Raw genomic sequence first — 16,137 nt, 5'->3', positions numbered from 1 at the left:
TTTAAACCAAACTATCATATGCTAAAAAGGTAAACCATACTAATTAATCCACATTTTCTATAACTAATAAGTTAGAATTGCAACTAAACTAACTGGCTAAGGTATAAACTAAAGTGCAAAATGCGGAAATAGAGTAAAAATACAGCAAAAGAACAGTGTGCAAGTACTGAAAAAAAAAAACAAAGATAAAAATACAGAAAAATAAACAAGATAAGATAAAAAGAGTCTGTAGTGGTTCACCAAAAGGATATGCCAGGGATGGCTACCTCCCCACACTTAAAACAAAGCATCGTCCTCGATGCTCACTCAAGCTGGGTGTGAAGGAGTGTCATCACCGGAAGGATGGGCTGCTGGAGTCTCTGTGGTGGCCTGAGGGTCTGCAGACTGGATGAGGGTAGGAGAGAAGGAAAGAGAAGGGGGGAGAAGGAAGAAGGAGGGGGGTGGTCGTGGTGGTGGGTCTGGGTGGTTGAGGGTAGTGGTGGTGGTAATGGGTGGTGGGGGCAGAGAGGGAGCAGTGGGGGGGGTTTGGGGGAAGAGAATGGGGTGCGATGGGGGTAGGGTATCGCGTCACTAGGGTTAATGGATTTGAATCCACGCGAACGCGTGGGACACGCGATCGCGTGGCTAGGGTGGAATGGGGTTGACGTGATCGCGTGAGTGACGCGATCGCATGGAATGGGTAAAAGGATGAATGACGCAGTTGCGTGAGGCACGCGAGCGCATTGCTAGAAATTGTGCTAAACGCACAATTCCATCGTCGTTTCAGCGCAACTCTCTGTCTCCATTGGGCTGCCATAATATCTATGCGACGCGAACGTGTCGCTCACGCTTTCGCGTGGGATGGGTGTTTTGCAAGTGACGCGTTCGCATCAGGGATGGGAACGCGTGGGCCATTTTGTGCTAAACGCACACCAGCCGCACGATTCCAGCCCAGATTTCTGGGCGTTAGATTTTTACGCCGATTTCCAGATCACGCGTTCGCATGATTGACGCGAACGCGTGGGAGGTGTTTTTCGCTACTGATGCGAACGCGTTAGCAACACGGTCACGTTGCACCCCTTTTTTTTTATGCAATTATGCAATTATGTAGTATGCAATGCTTATGAATAATATTCAGGTTCAATAAAAATAATATAATATAAAAATAAACAAAACGAAATAAAACTGAAAAAGAAACGACCATACTATGGTGGGTTGTCTCCCACCTAGCACTTTTAGTTAAAGTCCTTAAGTTGGACATTGGATGAGCTGTTATGGTGGCTTATGCTTAAATTCATCCAGAAATCTCCACCAATGTTTGGAATGCCAACAGCCTCCGGGGTCCCAAACTAGGCATGTAAAGCTTTTGAGCAGCTTCAAACAGATTCTCAGGCTCTCGGGGTGACGAATGTCAGAATAGATTCCAGGATTCCAAACTTTGCCTTTAGATCTGCCGTTGTCTTGATCTATACTCTTCGATCCGGGTGGTTTAGAAATTGTATTCTCACCAAGATGACCAAACGTCTTCCGAGACCCATTCAATTGAAGTTGGTACCAATCCGTGCACTTCAAATTGAAGCGTGGAACCTTATTGAATCTTGTACACCAGCTCTGAGTACGAGCCATTTCTCTCTTGCTCTTAAAGCCGCAGAGAGCTCCAAGCTGGCCATCTATTTCAAGCAAACCATATTCAAGTGGAAAAGTAAAGATAAAGGTTAAGGATTGTACCCACTTGAAGCTTGTATTAGGTGGTAATGGCCTTGGGACAGGTGTTTCCAGTGGTTCTGTAAGCTCTACTCCCTTGTATTCTTCTGTGAATTCCTCCACTTCTTTGCAAAACTCTTCAACTGCAACTGCGCCTGATCAAAGTCTTCTATGTCTTCCTCATCACTTAAGTCATACGTCGGAGGTTGAGAGAAATCTACCACGACGTCATCTTCGTATTCACTTGGATAAGGTTCTTCAGGCTCAAGGAATTCAATTGCGGATGCAAGTTCATGACTAGGAGAGCTTGATCCATGATCATCACTGCCCATGGAATCAACTTCTTGGTCTGTTCCGTCCAATTTTTCACAAGGTATATGCATTGGAGGTTGTGCACTGTCCTCCTTGGCATCAATTTCGGACTTCTCAGCGGAATCCTTTACAGTTCTTGATTCCCATGGAGGTTCAGCATCTCCTAAATCTTCAACCACTTCTTCCTCTATAGCTATCATGGCTTCCTCTACTTGTTCCAATACAAAGCCATGCTCCTCATTGTCCACCGGAGTTTCTAGTGTTTCCTTAATGCTACGCTCTTCTTTTGATTCTCCACATGCAGCCATGGGAGTACTTTGAGTTCTCAGATATCGGGAGGCTATTATATTTACTACCTCGGTTAAGGCAGTAGTGAGTTCCAGTATGCCCTTTTGTATCCTTGCTTTTCCTTGAAGAAGAACACGAAGTTTGTCATTCATTGGAGGTTGGGGTGGGTATGAGGGTTCACTGGTTGAGGGAGAGGGTTCAAAATAATAATGTGGTGGTTCTTGGGAGTAATTGGATTGGGATTGTGGTGGGTAAGGGTCATATGGTGGTGAATGGTGAAAAAGAACTTGTGAGTGTGGTGGTCCAAATCTATGTTAAGAGGATGGTCTATAAGCACAGGGTGGGGCTTGTTGGTAATTTCAAGGTGGTCCACCATGTCTATTAGCTTGGTATGCATTGTATAGTGGTCCTCGTCCATGATATCTTTGAGGGTTATGTTGCCTAAAGGGTTGATCAGATCCTCTTGGCTCCATCCATCTTTGATTGCTCTGACCTTGATGCATGTTCCTGCTTTAACTTTCGTTTCCTTCAACAAATTCAGAACCAAACTCAAAGCAAGAGGGGTGAGAATTCATAGTAGCTAAAATAAAAAGGGAAAAACAAAAACAAATAAGCAAATAAAAGAAAAATATTTACAATAACCAATAATAAGGAACACGTTTGCAGTTCCCCGACAACGGCTCCATTTTGACGATTGATTTTTTATCGGTAAAGAAATATAAAAATATGATCAAATTATAAGTATAGTTTCTAAACCAACAGAAAATCCCTTTGTACAAACGTTTTGGTTGTCACAAGTAACAAACCCCTTTAAAATTGATAACCGAAGTATTTAAACCTCGGGTCGTCTTCTCAAGGAACTGCAGGGAGGTATTTTCTTATTAATGGTTATGAGTTTTGTAAATTGGGGGTTTTAAAGGTAAGGAACAAGTAATTTAAATGACAAATAAAATAAATAAATAACTGTAAAATAAACTCTTGGCAAGGTATGAAAATTCGGAAGTCCTATCCTAGTTACTCCTATGAGAATGGAAGTTAATCCCACTAAGTTAACCCTTATGAAAGCAAGAGAAAGTCAAGTGAACTAATTAGTTAGATTCCCAAGTCCTAACCAACTCCTAAGGAAAGACTAGAGTTAGTGGAATACCAGTCAATTTAGCCGACATAACAACCAATCACGGATAGTTGATAACTCAAGAGCTTCCAGTTAATCAATTAAAGCCAATAATATAAAAAGTTAAATAAGAATCTTGGATCTGAAATACCTCAATTGTATTAAATAAGAGAAAATCAATCTAAACATAAAGAGTTCATAAGCCAATCTGGCAACATAAGTAATTAAAGGATAGAATTAAAGTATCTAAAAGTAAAAGAGAAATATAAAGTAAAAGAAATATTGAACCTGATGAAGAGTTGAAATTCTAAATCCTTAAAAGGAATCCTAATCCTAAAACCTAAGAGAGAGGAAAGAACCTCTCTTTCTAAAAACTACATTTAAACTATGAAAAGTAAATAATTGAAGGCTCTCTATGAATGGATGTATTCCCCCACTTTATAACCTCTAATCTGCGCCTTCAGGACTTGGATCTGGGCCAAAAAGCATTTCAAAAGTTGCTGGGAGCGTTTTTTGTAGTTTCTGGTGCGTGGCGTCTGTCACGCGTCCGCGTGGGTCACGCGGTCGCGTCATCTGGGAGTTTTCCTTATCACGCGTTCGCTTCGGTCACGCGTACGCGTCATCTGTATTCTGCTCAAGGCGCGCGTCCGCGTCAGTCATGCGTTCGCGTTGCTGCCTTTTCGCGCTAGGCATACGGCCGCGTCGTCCATGCGTTCGCGTCGCTGCTAGTTTCTTCAAAAACTCCATTTTGTGCTTTCCTTCCATTTTTGTATATTTTCTTTTCCATCCTTTAAGTCATTCCTGCCTTAGAAGATCTGAAACTACTCAACACACAAATCACGGCATCGAATGGTAATAAAAGGTAATTAAAATAATTATTTTTAAAGCATAGGAAACATGTTTTTTACATATATCACATAATAAGGAAGGGAAAGTAAAACCATGCAATTTACATGAATAAGTGGGTGAAGGGTTGAGTAAATCACTTAAATTGAGCACAATATATATCATAAAATATGGGTTTATCAACCTCCCCACACTTAAACAATAGCATGTCCTCATGCTAAATCCAAGATAAAGAGTAAAGTAAGGTTAAAGTGGTGGAATCTCATGCAATGCAATCTATTCTAAATGCAACTATCTAAATGAATCATGTAATTCTAATTGTTATTCACTTGTATATAAAACTTACATGTAGTCAAATTAATTCACATCCTCAAGGAATCATATATGCATAGCCAAACCCTAGATAATGTTAAAGCACTTTAACAATTGGGATGGGCAAAAATATTTTACAAACTTGCAAGACAATTAACAATTTAAGCAGAGATATATGGTGATGAGCTATTGAACCCTCACTGGATTTTGTGTTTACTCTCTAGTCACTCAGTGTTTATTGGGTTAATCACTCTATTCTTCTTTTTATCCTTACTTTCTATAACTTTGTTCTTCATCTAACCAATCAACAATTATAGAATACAGACATACAAAAATCATGAGGTCTTTTTCAAGGTTGTAATGGGGCCATGGTAAAGGTAAGGGTATATGTATAAGGCTAAGTGAGCTAATAAGTGAATCCTTGATTAGTCTAAGATCTCACCTAACATACATATTTTATAAATCAAAGTTTCTTAACCTATTTGCCCAAAATTTTTTTCCACTTTGCAGTGCAAACTCATGCATTAATTTTAACTTTGTCCCATGTGCATTGATTCTTTTTATTTTACAATTGGGGAATTTTTGTATCCCCTTTATAAATTAAATTTTTTTTCAATGCATCTGGTAATTGTTTTGATTTCACATGAGCATGCTTCCCAAATTTTTATTTTGAAACATCTTATCCCCTTTTAAATTCCTACTTTGTTTCTATCATCCCATGTTCCCATAAAAATTCCCCACACTTAAAGAATACATAATTTCTATCTTAAGCTAACCAAGGATTCAACTTGGGATTTTTATTTTATTTTTCTACTTAAGGATTGTAATGTGGTTATAGAATAGAAGGGGATTTAAAAGCTCAAGGGGGCTAACAAGGGTGATGTAAAAAGGTAGGCTAATTTGGGATAAGTGAGAAAAAATTCAAATGATGGCCTCAATCATCTCTTAGTATGTATCTATATTCTATAATTGGACATATAGATTAAAACAAAGTAAAGAACATCAGAATAAAAAAGAAGGGCAAAACACACAGGAATAAAATTATGGTTTGAATGTTGGTGCACAAAATTGTGATCATCAACAATAGCACCAAAGACTTGGAGCTCTCAAATGTGAAGCACACTTTGTCACAATTCCGTACAACTAACTAGCAAGTGTACTGGGTCGTCCAAGTAATACCTTACATGAGTAAGAGTCGATCCCAGGGAGACTGTCGGCTTGAAGTAAGCTATGGTCATCTTTTAAATCTCAGTCAGGCGGATTCAAATGGTTATGGAGGATGGATAATTAAAAGATAAATAAAACATAAAGTAAAGATAAAGATACTTATGTAATTCATTGGTAGGAATTTCAGATAAGCGTATGAAGATGCTTTGTTCCTCTTGAACCTCTGCTTTCCCATTGCCTTCTTGCAATCATTCATACTCCTTTCCATGGCAAGCTTTATGTTGGGCATCACCGTTGTCAATGGCTACTTCCCGTCCTCTCAGTGAAAATGTTCTACGCACGCTGTCACTGCACGGCTAATCATCTGTCGGTTCTCGATCATGTTGGAATAGGATCCATTGATCCTTTTGTGTCTGTCACACGCCCAACAATCGCGAGTTTGAAGCTCGTCACAGTCATCCCTTCCTAGATCCTACTCAGAATACCACAGACAAGGTTTAGACATTCCGAATCTTAGGAATGGCCACCAATAATTCTAGCCTATACCACGAAGGTTCCAATCTTAGATTAGAAACCCAAGAGATACACATTCAAGCTTGTTTGCATGTAGAACGGAAGTGGTTGTCAATCATGCGTTCATAGGTGAGAATGGTGTTGAGTGTCACATAATCATCACATTCATCATGTTCTTGGATAAGAAATAGACTTGAGTTGAATAGAAAAACAATAGTAATTGTATTAATTCATGAAGAACAGCAGAGCTCCACACCTTAATCTATGGTGTGTAGAAACTCTACCGTTAAAAATACAAAAGTGATAATGGTGTAAGCATGGCCAAATGGCCAGCCTCCAAGGTTTAGGGACTAAACGTCCAAAGATGAAAATACAATAGCAAAAGGTCCTATTTATAGAAAACTAGTAGCCTAGGGTTACAGAAATGAGTAATTAATGCATAAATCTTCTTCCGAACCTAGTTGGTGTGTGCTTGGGCTGAGGATTAAAGCTCCCATGTGTAGAGACTTTTCTTGGAGTTAAAGGCCAGCTTTTGTGCCAGTTTGGGCGTTTTGACGCCAGAATTCTTTAGCTGACTTGGAACGCCTCTTTGGGCCATCAAATCTCGGGCAAAGTATGGACTATTATATATTGCTGGAAAGCCCAGGATGTCTACTTTTCAACGCAATTAAGAGCGCGCCAATTGGGTTTCTATAGCTCCAGAAAATCCACTTTGAGTGCAGGGAGGTCAGAATCCAACAGCATTTGCAGTCCTTTTTCAGCCTCTGAATCAGATTTTTGCTCAAGTCCCTCAATTTCAGCCAGAAAATACCTGAAATCATAGAAAAATACACAAACTCATAGTAAAGTCCAGAAGAGTGATTTTTATTTAAAAACTAATAAAAACATAATAAAAACTAACTAAAATATACTAAAAACATATTAAAAACAATGCCAAAAAGCGTATAAATTATCCGATCATCAAATGTAACCATACAATTAAGCTCAAAACTCATAGGCTGTGTGTTCTCCATCTCAAAAAGCATATATCAGTTGTACATGTCATGCAAGTAAGAATTAAGAGTTCCCATTATTCTCAATAAAAATTTTTTGGGTGGCTTTAAAGTTTTAGTGTTGTTCCTTGATGAAATGTTGTTAATTAACTAACATGTAATGCTATATATACAAGGTGTGTGGATTGTTTTGATTATGTTAAAGTCTCCAGTTTACACCATTTTTATTTTTAATTTAAACCAAACTATCATATGCTAAAAGGGTAAACTATACTAATTAATCCACATTTTCTATAACTAATAAGTTAGAATTGCAACTAAACTAACTGGCTAAGGTATAAACTAAAGTGCAAAATGCAGAAATAGAGTAAAAATACAGCAAAAGAACAATGTCCAAGTACTAAAAAATAAAAAACAAAGATAAAAATACAGAAAAATAAATAAGATAAGATAAAAAGAGTCTGTAGTGGTTCACCAAAAAGATATGCCAGGGATGGCTACCTCCCCACACTTAAAACAAAGCATCGTCCTCGATGCTCACTCAAGATGGGTGTGAAGGAGTGTCATCACCGGAAGGATGGGCTGCTGGAGTCTCTGTGGTGGCCTGAGGGTCTGCAGACTGGATGAGGGTAGGAGAGAAAGAAAGAGAAGGAGGGGAGAAGGAAGAAGGAGGGGGGTGGTCGTGGCGGTGGGTCTGGGTGGCTGGGGGTAGTGGTGGTGGTAATGGGTGGTGGGGGGCAGAGAGGGAGTAGTGGGGGGGTTTGGGGGGAAGAGAATGGGGCGCGATGGGGATAGTGTTTCGCGTCACTAGGGTTAATGGATTTGAATTCACGCGAACATGTGGGGCACGCGATCGCGTGGTGGTGCACGAAATTGTGATGTCCAGGCTCAAACTATTCCTGGCACGTGAGCAACTTGGTACGCGTAATCGTGATTACACATTCATAATTTGTCACAACTTCGATACAACTAACCAGCAAGTGCACTGGGTCGTCCAAGTAATACCTTACGTGAGTTAGGGTCGAATCCCACGGAGATTGTTAGTATGAAGCAAGCTATGGTCACCTTGCAAACCTCAGTCAGGCGGATATAAAATAATTATGGAGTTTTCGAATAATAAATAATAGAATAGGGATAGAGATACTTATGTAAATCATTGGTAGGAATTTCAGATAAGCGAATGGAGATGCTTTTTATTCCTCTGAACCTCTGCTTTCCTGCTATCTTCATCCAATCAGTCTCACTCCTTTCCATGGCTGGCTTTATGTGATACATCACCACTGTCAATGGCTACTTTCGGTCATCTCTCGGGAAAATGATCCAATGCCCTGTCACGGCACGGCTAATCGTCTGGAGGCATCACCCTTGCCAATGGCTTCATCTTATGCTCTCAGTGAATAATATGCTCACGCACCCTGTCACGGCAGGGCTATTCATCTGTCGGTTCTCGATCATGCTGGAATAGGGTTTACTATCCTTTTGCGTCTGTCACTAACGCCCTGCAATCGCGAGTTTGGAGCTCGTCACAGTCATTCATTCATCGAATCCTACTCGGAATACCACAGACAAGGTTTAGACTTTCCGGATTCTCTTGAATGCCGCCATCATTCTAGCTTACGCCACGAAGATTCTGGTTAGGAGATATAAGAGATATTCATTCTAGCTTATTTCATGTAGAACAGAAGTGTTTGTCAGACACGTGTTCATAGGGGAGATGGTGATGAGCGTCACACATAATCATCACCTTCATCACGTTCTTGGGTGCGAATGGATATCTTAGAAGCGAAATAAGATGAATTGAATAGAAAATAGTAGTACTTTGCATTAATCTTTGAGGAACAGCAGAGCTCCACACCTTAATCTATGGAGTGTAGAAACTCTACCGTATGAAAATACATAAGTGAAGGTCCAGGAATGGCCGAGATGGCCAGCCCCCAAAGTCTAAGAACAATGCGTTCAAAGATGATCCTAAGATCCTAAGATGATCAAAAAGATTAGTAAAAGGTCCTATTTATAATAAACTAGTCACTAGGGTTTACATGAGTAAGTAATTGATGCATAAATCCACTTCCTGGGCCCACTTGGTGTGTGCTTGGGCTGAGCTTTAAGTGTTGCACGTGCAGAGGCCATTTGTGGAGTTGAACGCCAGCTTTTGTGACAGTTTGGGCGTTCAACTCTGGTTTTGGCTCCTTTTCTGGCACTGGACGCCAGATTTGGGTAGAAAGCTGGCGTTGAACGCCAGTTTACGTCATCTATTCTTGGCCAAAGTATGGACTATTATATACTTCTGGAAAGCCCTGGATGTCTACTTTCCAACGCAATTGGAAGCACGCCATTTCGAGTTCTGTAGCTCCAGAAAATTCACTTTGAGTGCATGATGATTGGATTTTTGACGGTTTAGAATTTCACAAATGAAATCTCGTTGCAAGTATAGTTTCTAAACCAATCACTAATCCTTTCATACAAAAAGTTGTTTGTCACTAAAACAAACCCCTAAAATTTATAAACCGAAGTATTCAAACCTCGGGTCGTTCTCCCTAGGAATTGTAATGAAGTGTCTTGTTATCGGTTGTGAGTTATATTTGGGGTTTTGATATGAAGCATGAAAGGTAAATGGTAAGAAAGTAAACTAATGGCTAAAAAGGTCTTGGCAAGGGTTGGTGGGTCAAGGATCTCTATCCTAATCACTAACCACAATATGAGAATTGGCAAGGATTAATCTCATTAAATCATCCTCTAACTAGTAGTAAAGGAAAGTCAAATGAGCTATATCAATCCTAGTCCATAAGTCCTAACTCTCCACTAATTCAATTAGTGAGAACTAGAGTCAATGAATCCCAATCATCAATTACTTGGACATTAGTAACTCAAGAGTTCCTAAGTTACCTTTCCAAGCCAAGAACATAAAACTCTACTCTAAAATCCAACCAAGCATTTCATCAAACACTTGGAAGGCACAAAAGAAAAACATAGTAAATCAACAACAAGAATTAATTCTAACTACAATCAAATGTAAAGAATTAACAACAACAATTAAAGGAAACAAGATCTACATGAATTACCTCTTATTGAATTGAAAGAAAATGGAATGAACAATAGTAGATCTACAACAAAACATAAGAACAACATAAAGGAAATTACAACAAAAGAATGGAAGAAGAATGAATGTAATAACAAAGAATTGAGAGGTAGAAGGGGATGAAAGCATGAATTAAAATCTAGATCTAAGATTATTGAACTAAACCTAATCCTAATTCTAGAGAGAAGTGAGAGCTTCTCTCTCTAGAAACTAATTCTCACTACTAAACTAAGCTAAAACTAAACTAATGATAACTAACTTCTAAAGTATGAAAAGTATGTAAAAGTATGTTGATTCCCTTTCAATCCTTGGCTTAAATAGCATCAGAAATGAGTTGGATTGGGCCCACAAGGCTTCTAAAATCGCTGGCCACGTTTGCATTAAGTGGGTCATGTGCCACCATCGGCGCGTCCGCATACCGTGCGCGTGCGCGCCCCTATGCGCGATGCAACTATAGCAAATCTTATATCGTTTCGAAGCCCCGGATGTTAGCTTTCCAACCCAACTGGAACCGCATCAATCGGACCTCTGTAGCTCAAGTTATGGTCATTTAAGTGCAAAGAGGTTGGCTTGACAGCTTTCCGGTTCTTTCATTTCTTCATGAGTTCTCCAACTTTTCATGCTTTCTTTCTTCATTCCCTTGATCCAATCTTTGCCTCCTAAACCTTAAATCACTTAACAAACATATCAAGGCATCTAATAGAATCAAGGTGAAATAAATTTAGCTATTTTGAGTCCTAAAAAGCATGTTTTCACATTCAAGCACAATTAAAGGAGAATATACAAAACCATGCTATTTCTTGAATAAATATGGGTAAAAGGTGATAAAATCCCCAAAAATCGATTCAAGATAAATCCTACAAATGGGGTTTGTCAGTGCAGGGAGGTCAGAATCCAACAGCATCAGCAGTCCTTCTTCAACCTCTGAATCTGATTTTTGCTCAAGTCCCTCAATTTCAGCCAGAAAATACCTGAAATCACAGAAAAATACACAAACTCATAGTAAAGTCCAGAAATGTGAATTTAACATAAAAACTAATGAAAACATCCCTAAAAGTAACTAGATCCTACTAAAAATATACTAAAAACAATGCCAAAAAGCGTATAAATTATCCGCTCATCACAACACCAAACTTAAATTGTTGCTTGTCCCCAAGCAACTGAAAATCAAATAGGATAAAAAGAAGAGAATATACTATAAATTCCAAACTATCAATGAAACATAGCTCCAATCATATGAGCGGGACTTATAGTTTTTTGCCTCTTGAATAGTTTTGGCATCTTACTTTATCCATTGAGGTTCAGAATGATTGGCATCTATAGGAACTTTAGATTTCGAATAGTGTTATTGACTCTCCTAGTTTAGTATGATGATTCCTGAACACAGCTTCTTTATGAGTCATGGCCGTGGCCCTAAGCACTTTGTTTTCCAGTATTACCACCGGATACATAAATGCCACAGACACATAATTGGGTGAACCTTTTCAGATTGTGACTCAGCTTTGCTAAAGTCCCCAATTAGAGGTGTCCAGGGTTCTTAAGCACACTCTTTTTTTTTTTTTTTGCTTTGGACCTTGACTTTAACCGCTCAGTCTCAAGTTTTCACTTGACACCTACACACCACAAGCACATGGTTAGGGACAGCTTGGTTTAGCCGCTTAGACCAGGATTTTATTCCTTTAGGCCCTCCTATCCACTGATGCTCAAAGCCTTGGGATCCTTTTTATTTGCCCTTGCCTTTTGGTTTTAAGGGTTATTGGCTTTTTCTGCTTGCTTTTTCTTTTTTCTTTCTATTTTTTTTCTATTTTTTTCGCCCCTTTTTTTTTTCTGCAAGCTTTGTTCTTTGCTGCTTTTTCTTGCTTCAAGAATCATTTTTATGATTTTTCATATTATCAAATAACATGTCTCATAGTCATCATTCTTTCAAGAGCCAACATATTTAACATTCTTAAACAACAACTTCAAAAGACATATGCACTGTTCAAGCATACATTCAGAAAACAAGAAGCATTGTCACCACATCAATATAATTAAGCTAAGTTCAAGGATAAATTCGAAACTCATGTACTTCTTGTTCTTTTGAATTAAAACATTTTTCATTTAAGAGAGGTGATGGATTCATAGGACATTTATAACTTTAAGACACAGTTACTAACTACTAATGATCATGTAATGAAGACACAAACACAGATAAGCACATAACATAGAAAACGAAAAACAGAAGAAATAAGAACAAGGAATGAATCCACCTTAGTAATGGTGGCGTTTCCTTTTTGAGGAACCAATGATGTCCTTGAGCTCTTCTATGTCTCTTCCTTGTCTTTGTTGCTCCTCCTTCATTGCTTTTAGATCTTCTCTGATTTTATGAAGGATGATGGAGTGCTCTTGATGTTCCACCCTTAGTTGCTTCCAATAATTGTGTGGAAGAAAATGTATTCCCTGAGGTATCTCAGGGATCTCTTGATTTGCAGTCAAATATTCTACCACTGAGCTATAGACCCTTGATGGAAGCTTTTGTCTTCCCTTTCCTCTTTCTAGAGGTTTCTCTGGCCTTAGGTGCCATCAATGGTTATGGAAAAAAAAAACAAAAAAGCTATGCTTTTACCACACCAAACTTAGAATGTTGCTCACCCTCGAGCAAAAGAAGAAAGAATAGATGAAGAAGAAGAAGAAATGGAGGAGATGGATGGGAGTGTGTATTCGGCCATATGGGTGGGATTGGGTGGGAGAGAGATGTTGAATTTTGAAGGTAGTGGGTGTATGGATGTGAGTGGTAAATGGAAAACAGAAGGGATGATCATGAATAGAAAGAGAGATGATGAGGTAGGTGGGGATCCTGTGGGGTCCACAGATCCTGAGGTGTCAAGGCATTTACATCCCTGCACTAATTTAGGCATGTAAAATGCCCTTGCACACAACTCTGGGCGTTCAGCACCAGGTTGGTGCCCATTTTGGGCGTTCAACGCCCATTTGCTGCCATTTATGGTGTTGAACGCCAGAACCATGCTTGTTCTGGGCGTTCAGCGCCAGGATGCTGCCCATTCTGGGCGTTCAGCGCCAGAACCATGCTCTGTTCTGGCGTTTGAACGCCAGACAGATGCTCCTCCAGGGTGTGATTTTTCTTCTGCTGTTTTTGATTCCGTTTTTGATTTTTTTTGTTTATTTTGTGGCTCCACATGATCATGAACCTATAAAGACATATAACTAAGAAAAATATAGTTAGATAAATAAACATTGGGTTGCCACCCAACAAGCGCTTCTTTAATGTCAATAGCTTGACAGTGGGCTCTCATGGAGCCTCACAGATGTTCAGAGCATTGTTGAGACTCTCCAACACCAAACTTAGAGTTTGGATATAGGAGTTCAACACCAAACTTAGAGTTTGGTTGTGGCCTCCCAAGACCAAACTTAGAGTTTGACTGTGGGGGCTTGGGTTGACTCTGCTTTGAGAGAAGCTTTTCATGCTTCCTCTCCATGGTTGTAGAGGGAGATCCTTGAGTTTTAAACACAAGGGAGTCCTCATTCCATTGAAGGACTATTTCACCTCTGTCAACATCAATCACAGCTCTTGCTGTGGCCAGGAAAGGTCTTCCTAGGATGATGGATTCATCCTCTTCCTTTCCAGTATCCAGGACTATGAAATCAGCAGGGATGTAAAGGCCTTCAACCTTTACTAACACGTCCTCTACTTGTCCATAAGCCTGTTTTCTTGAACTGTCTGCCATCTCTAATGAGATTTTAGCAGCTTACACCCCATAGATTCCCAGTTTCTCTATTACAGAGAGGGGCATGAGGTTTATTCCTGAACCAAGGTCACACAGAGCCTTAAAGATCATGGTGCCTATGGTACAAGGTATTATGAACTTCCCAGGATCCTGTCTCTTCTGAGGCAATGTCAGTTGATCCAGATCACTTAGTTCATTGATGAACAAGGGAGGTTCAACTTCCCAAGTATCAATGCCAAATAATTTGGCATTTAGCTTCATGATTGCACCAAGAAACTTGGCAGTTTGCTCTTCAGTAACATTCTCATTCTCTTCAGAAGAGGAGTACTCATCAGAACTCATGAAGGGCATAAGGAGGTTCAGTGGAATCTCTATGGTCTCTAGATGAGCCTCAGAGTCCTTTGGTTCCTCAGAGGGAAGCTCCTTATTGATCACTGGACGTCCCAGGAGGTCTTCCTCCTTGGGATTCACGTCCTCCTCTCCTTCTTTGGGTTTGGCCATGGTGCTTATGTCAATGGCCTTGCAATCTCCTTTTGGATTCTCTTCTGTATTGCTTGGGAGAGTACTGGAAGGGATTTCAGTGATCCTTTTACTCAGCTGGCCCACTTGTGCTTCCAAATTTCTAATGGAAGACCTGGTTTCATTCATGAAACTCACAGTGGCCTTAGATAGATTAGAGACTAGATTTGCTAAATTAGAAGCATTTTGTTCAGAGTTCTCTATCTGTTGCTGAGTGGATGATGGAAAAGGTTTATTATTGTTAAACCTGTTTCTTCCACCATTATTAAAGCCTTGTTGAGGCTTTTGATCCTTCCATGAGAAATTTGGATGATTTCTCCATGATGAGTTATAGGTGTTTCCATAAGGTTCACCTAAGTAATTCACCTCTGCTATTGCAGGGTTCTCAGGATCATAAGCTTCTTCTTCATGAGAAGCCTCTTGAGTACTGTTGGATGCAGCTTGCATTCCATGCAGACTCTGAGAGATCATATTGACTTGCTGAGTCAATATTTTATTTTGAGCCAATATGGCATTCAGAGTATCAAATTCAAGAACTCCCTTCTTCATAGGCGTCCCATTATTCACAGGATTCCTTTCAGAAGTGTACATGAACTGGTTATTAGCAACCATGTCAATGAGTTCTTGAGCTTCTGCAGGCGTTTTCTTTAGGTGAATGGATCCACCTGCAGAAGTGTCCAGTGACATCTTTGATAGCTCAGATAAACCATCATAGAATATATTCAGGATGGTCCATTCTGAAAGCATGTCAGAAGGACACTTTTTGGTCATCTGTTTGTATCTTTCCCAAGCTTCATAGAGGGATTCACCTTCTTTCTGTCTGAAGGTTTGAACATCAGCTCTAAGCTTGCTCAGCTTTTGAGGAGGAAAGTACTTGGCTAAGAAAGCCGTGACCAGCTTATCCCAAGAGTTCAGGCTGTCTTTGGGTTGAGAATCCAACCATAATCTAGCTCTGTCTCTTACAGCAAAAGGGAAAAGCATGAGCCTGTAGACTTCAGGATCTATTCCATTAGTCTTAACAGTATCACATATCTGCAAGAATTCAGTTAAGAACTGAAAAGGATCTTCAGATGGAAGTCCATGAAACTTACAGTTCTGCTGCATCAGAGAAACTAATTGAGGTTTCAGCTCAAAGTTGTTTGCTCCAATGGCATGGATGGAGATGCTTCTTCCATGTAAATTGGAATTAGGTGCAGTAAAGTCACCAAGCATCTTCCTTACATTATTATTATTTTCGGCTGCCATCTCCTCTTCCTGTTCGAAAATTTCTGAAAGGTTATCTCTGGATTGTTGTAATTTAGCTTCTCTTAATTTTTTCTTCAGAGTCCTTTCAGGTTCTGGATCTGCTTCAAAAAGAATGTTCTTGTCCTTGCTCCTGCTCATATGACAAAGAAGAGGGCACAGAAAATAATAATAATAATAGAGATCCTTTATACCACAGTATAGGGATCCCTTTGTGAGTGGAAGAAAAGAGGGAGACAAAGAGTGTGATGTAAATAAAGAAACACAACTGTGAGGATGGCAGAGATGTGAGATGAGATGTTAGTAGATGAATAAATAAATAGAATAAGATGAGAGAGAAGGAAT

At 39.6% G+C, this 16,137-nt stretch overlaps 1 non-coding gene across 1 annotated transcript; it reads left to right on the top strand.

Annotated features, from left to right (window-relative positions):
• The first annotated feature begins 15,291 nt into the window (after positions 1–15,291).
• LOC148553024 (small nucleolar RNA R71) lies at positions 15,292–15,399 on the top strand. Its single transcript, XR_015893525.1, has one exon. It is a non-coding gene; the product is annotated as a small nucleolar RNA R71 (small nucleolar RNA).
• The last annotated feature ends 738 nt before the right edge of the window (positions 15,400–16,137 follow it).

The sequence above is a fragment of the Arachis ipaensis genome, chromosome B7, assembly GCF_059453495.1.
Source record: "Arachis ipaensis isolate K30076 ecotype BB chromosome B7, ASM5945349v1, whole genome shotgun sequence".
Lineage (NCBI taxonomy): Eukaryota > Viridiplantae > Streptophyta > Magnoliopsida > Fabales > Fabaceae > Arachis > Arachis ipaensis.
This window is presented reverse-complemented; position numbering and strand designations above follow the sequence as displayed.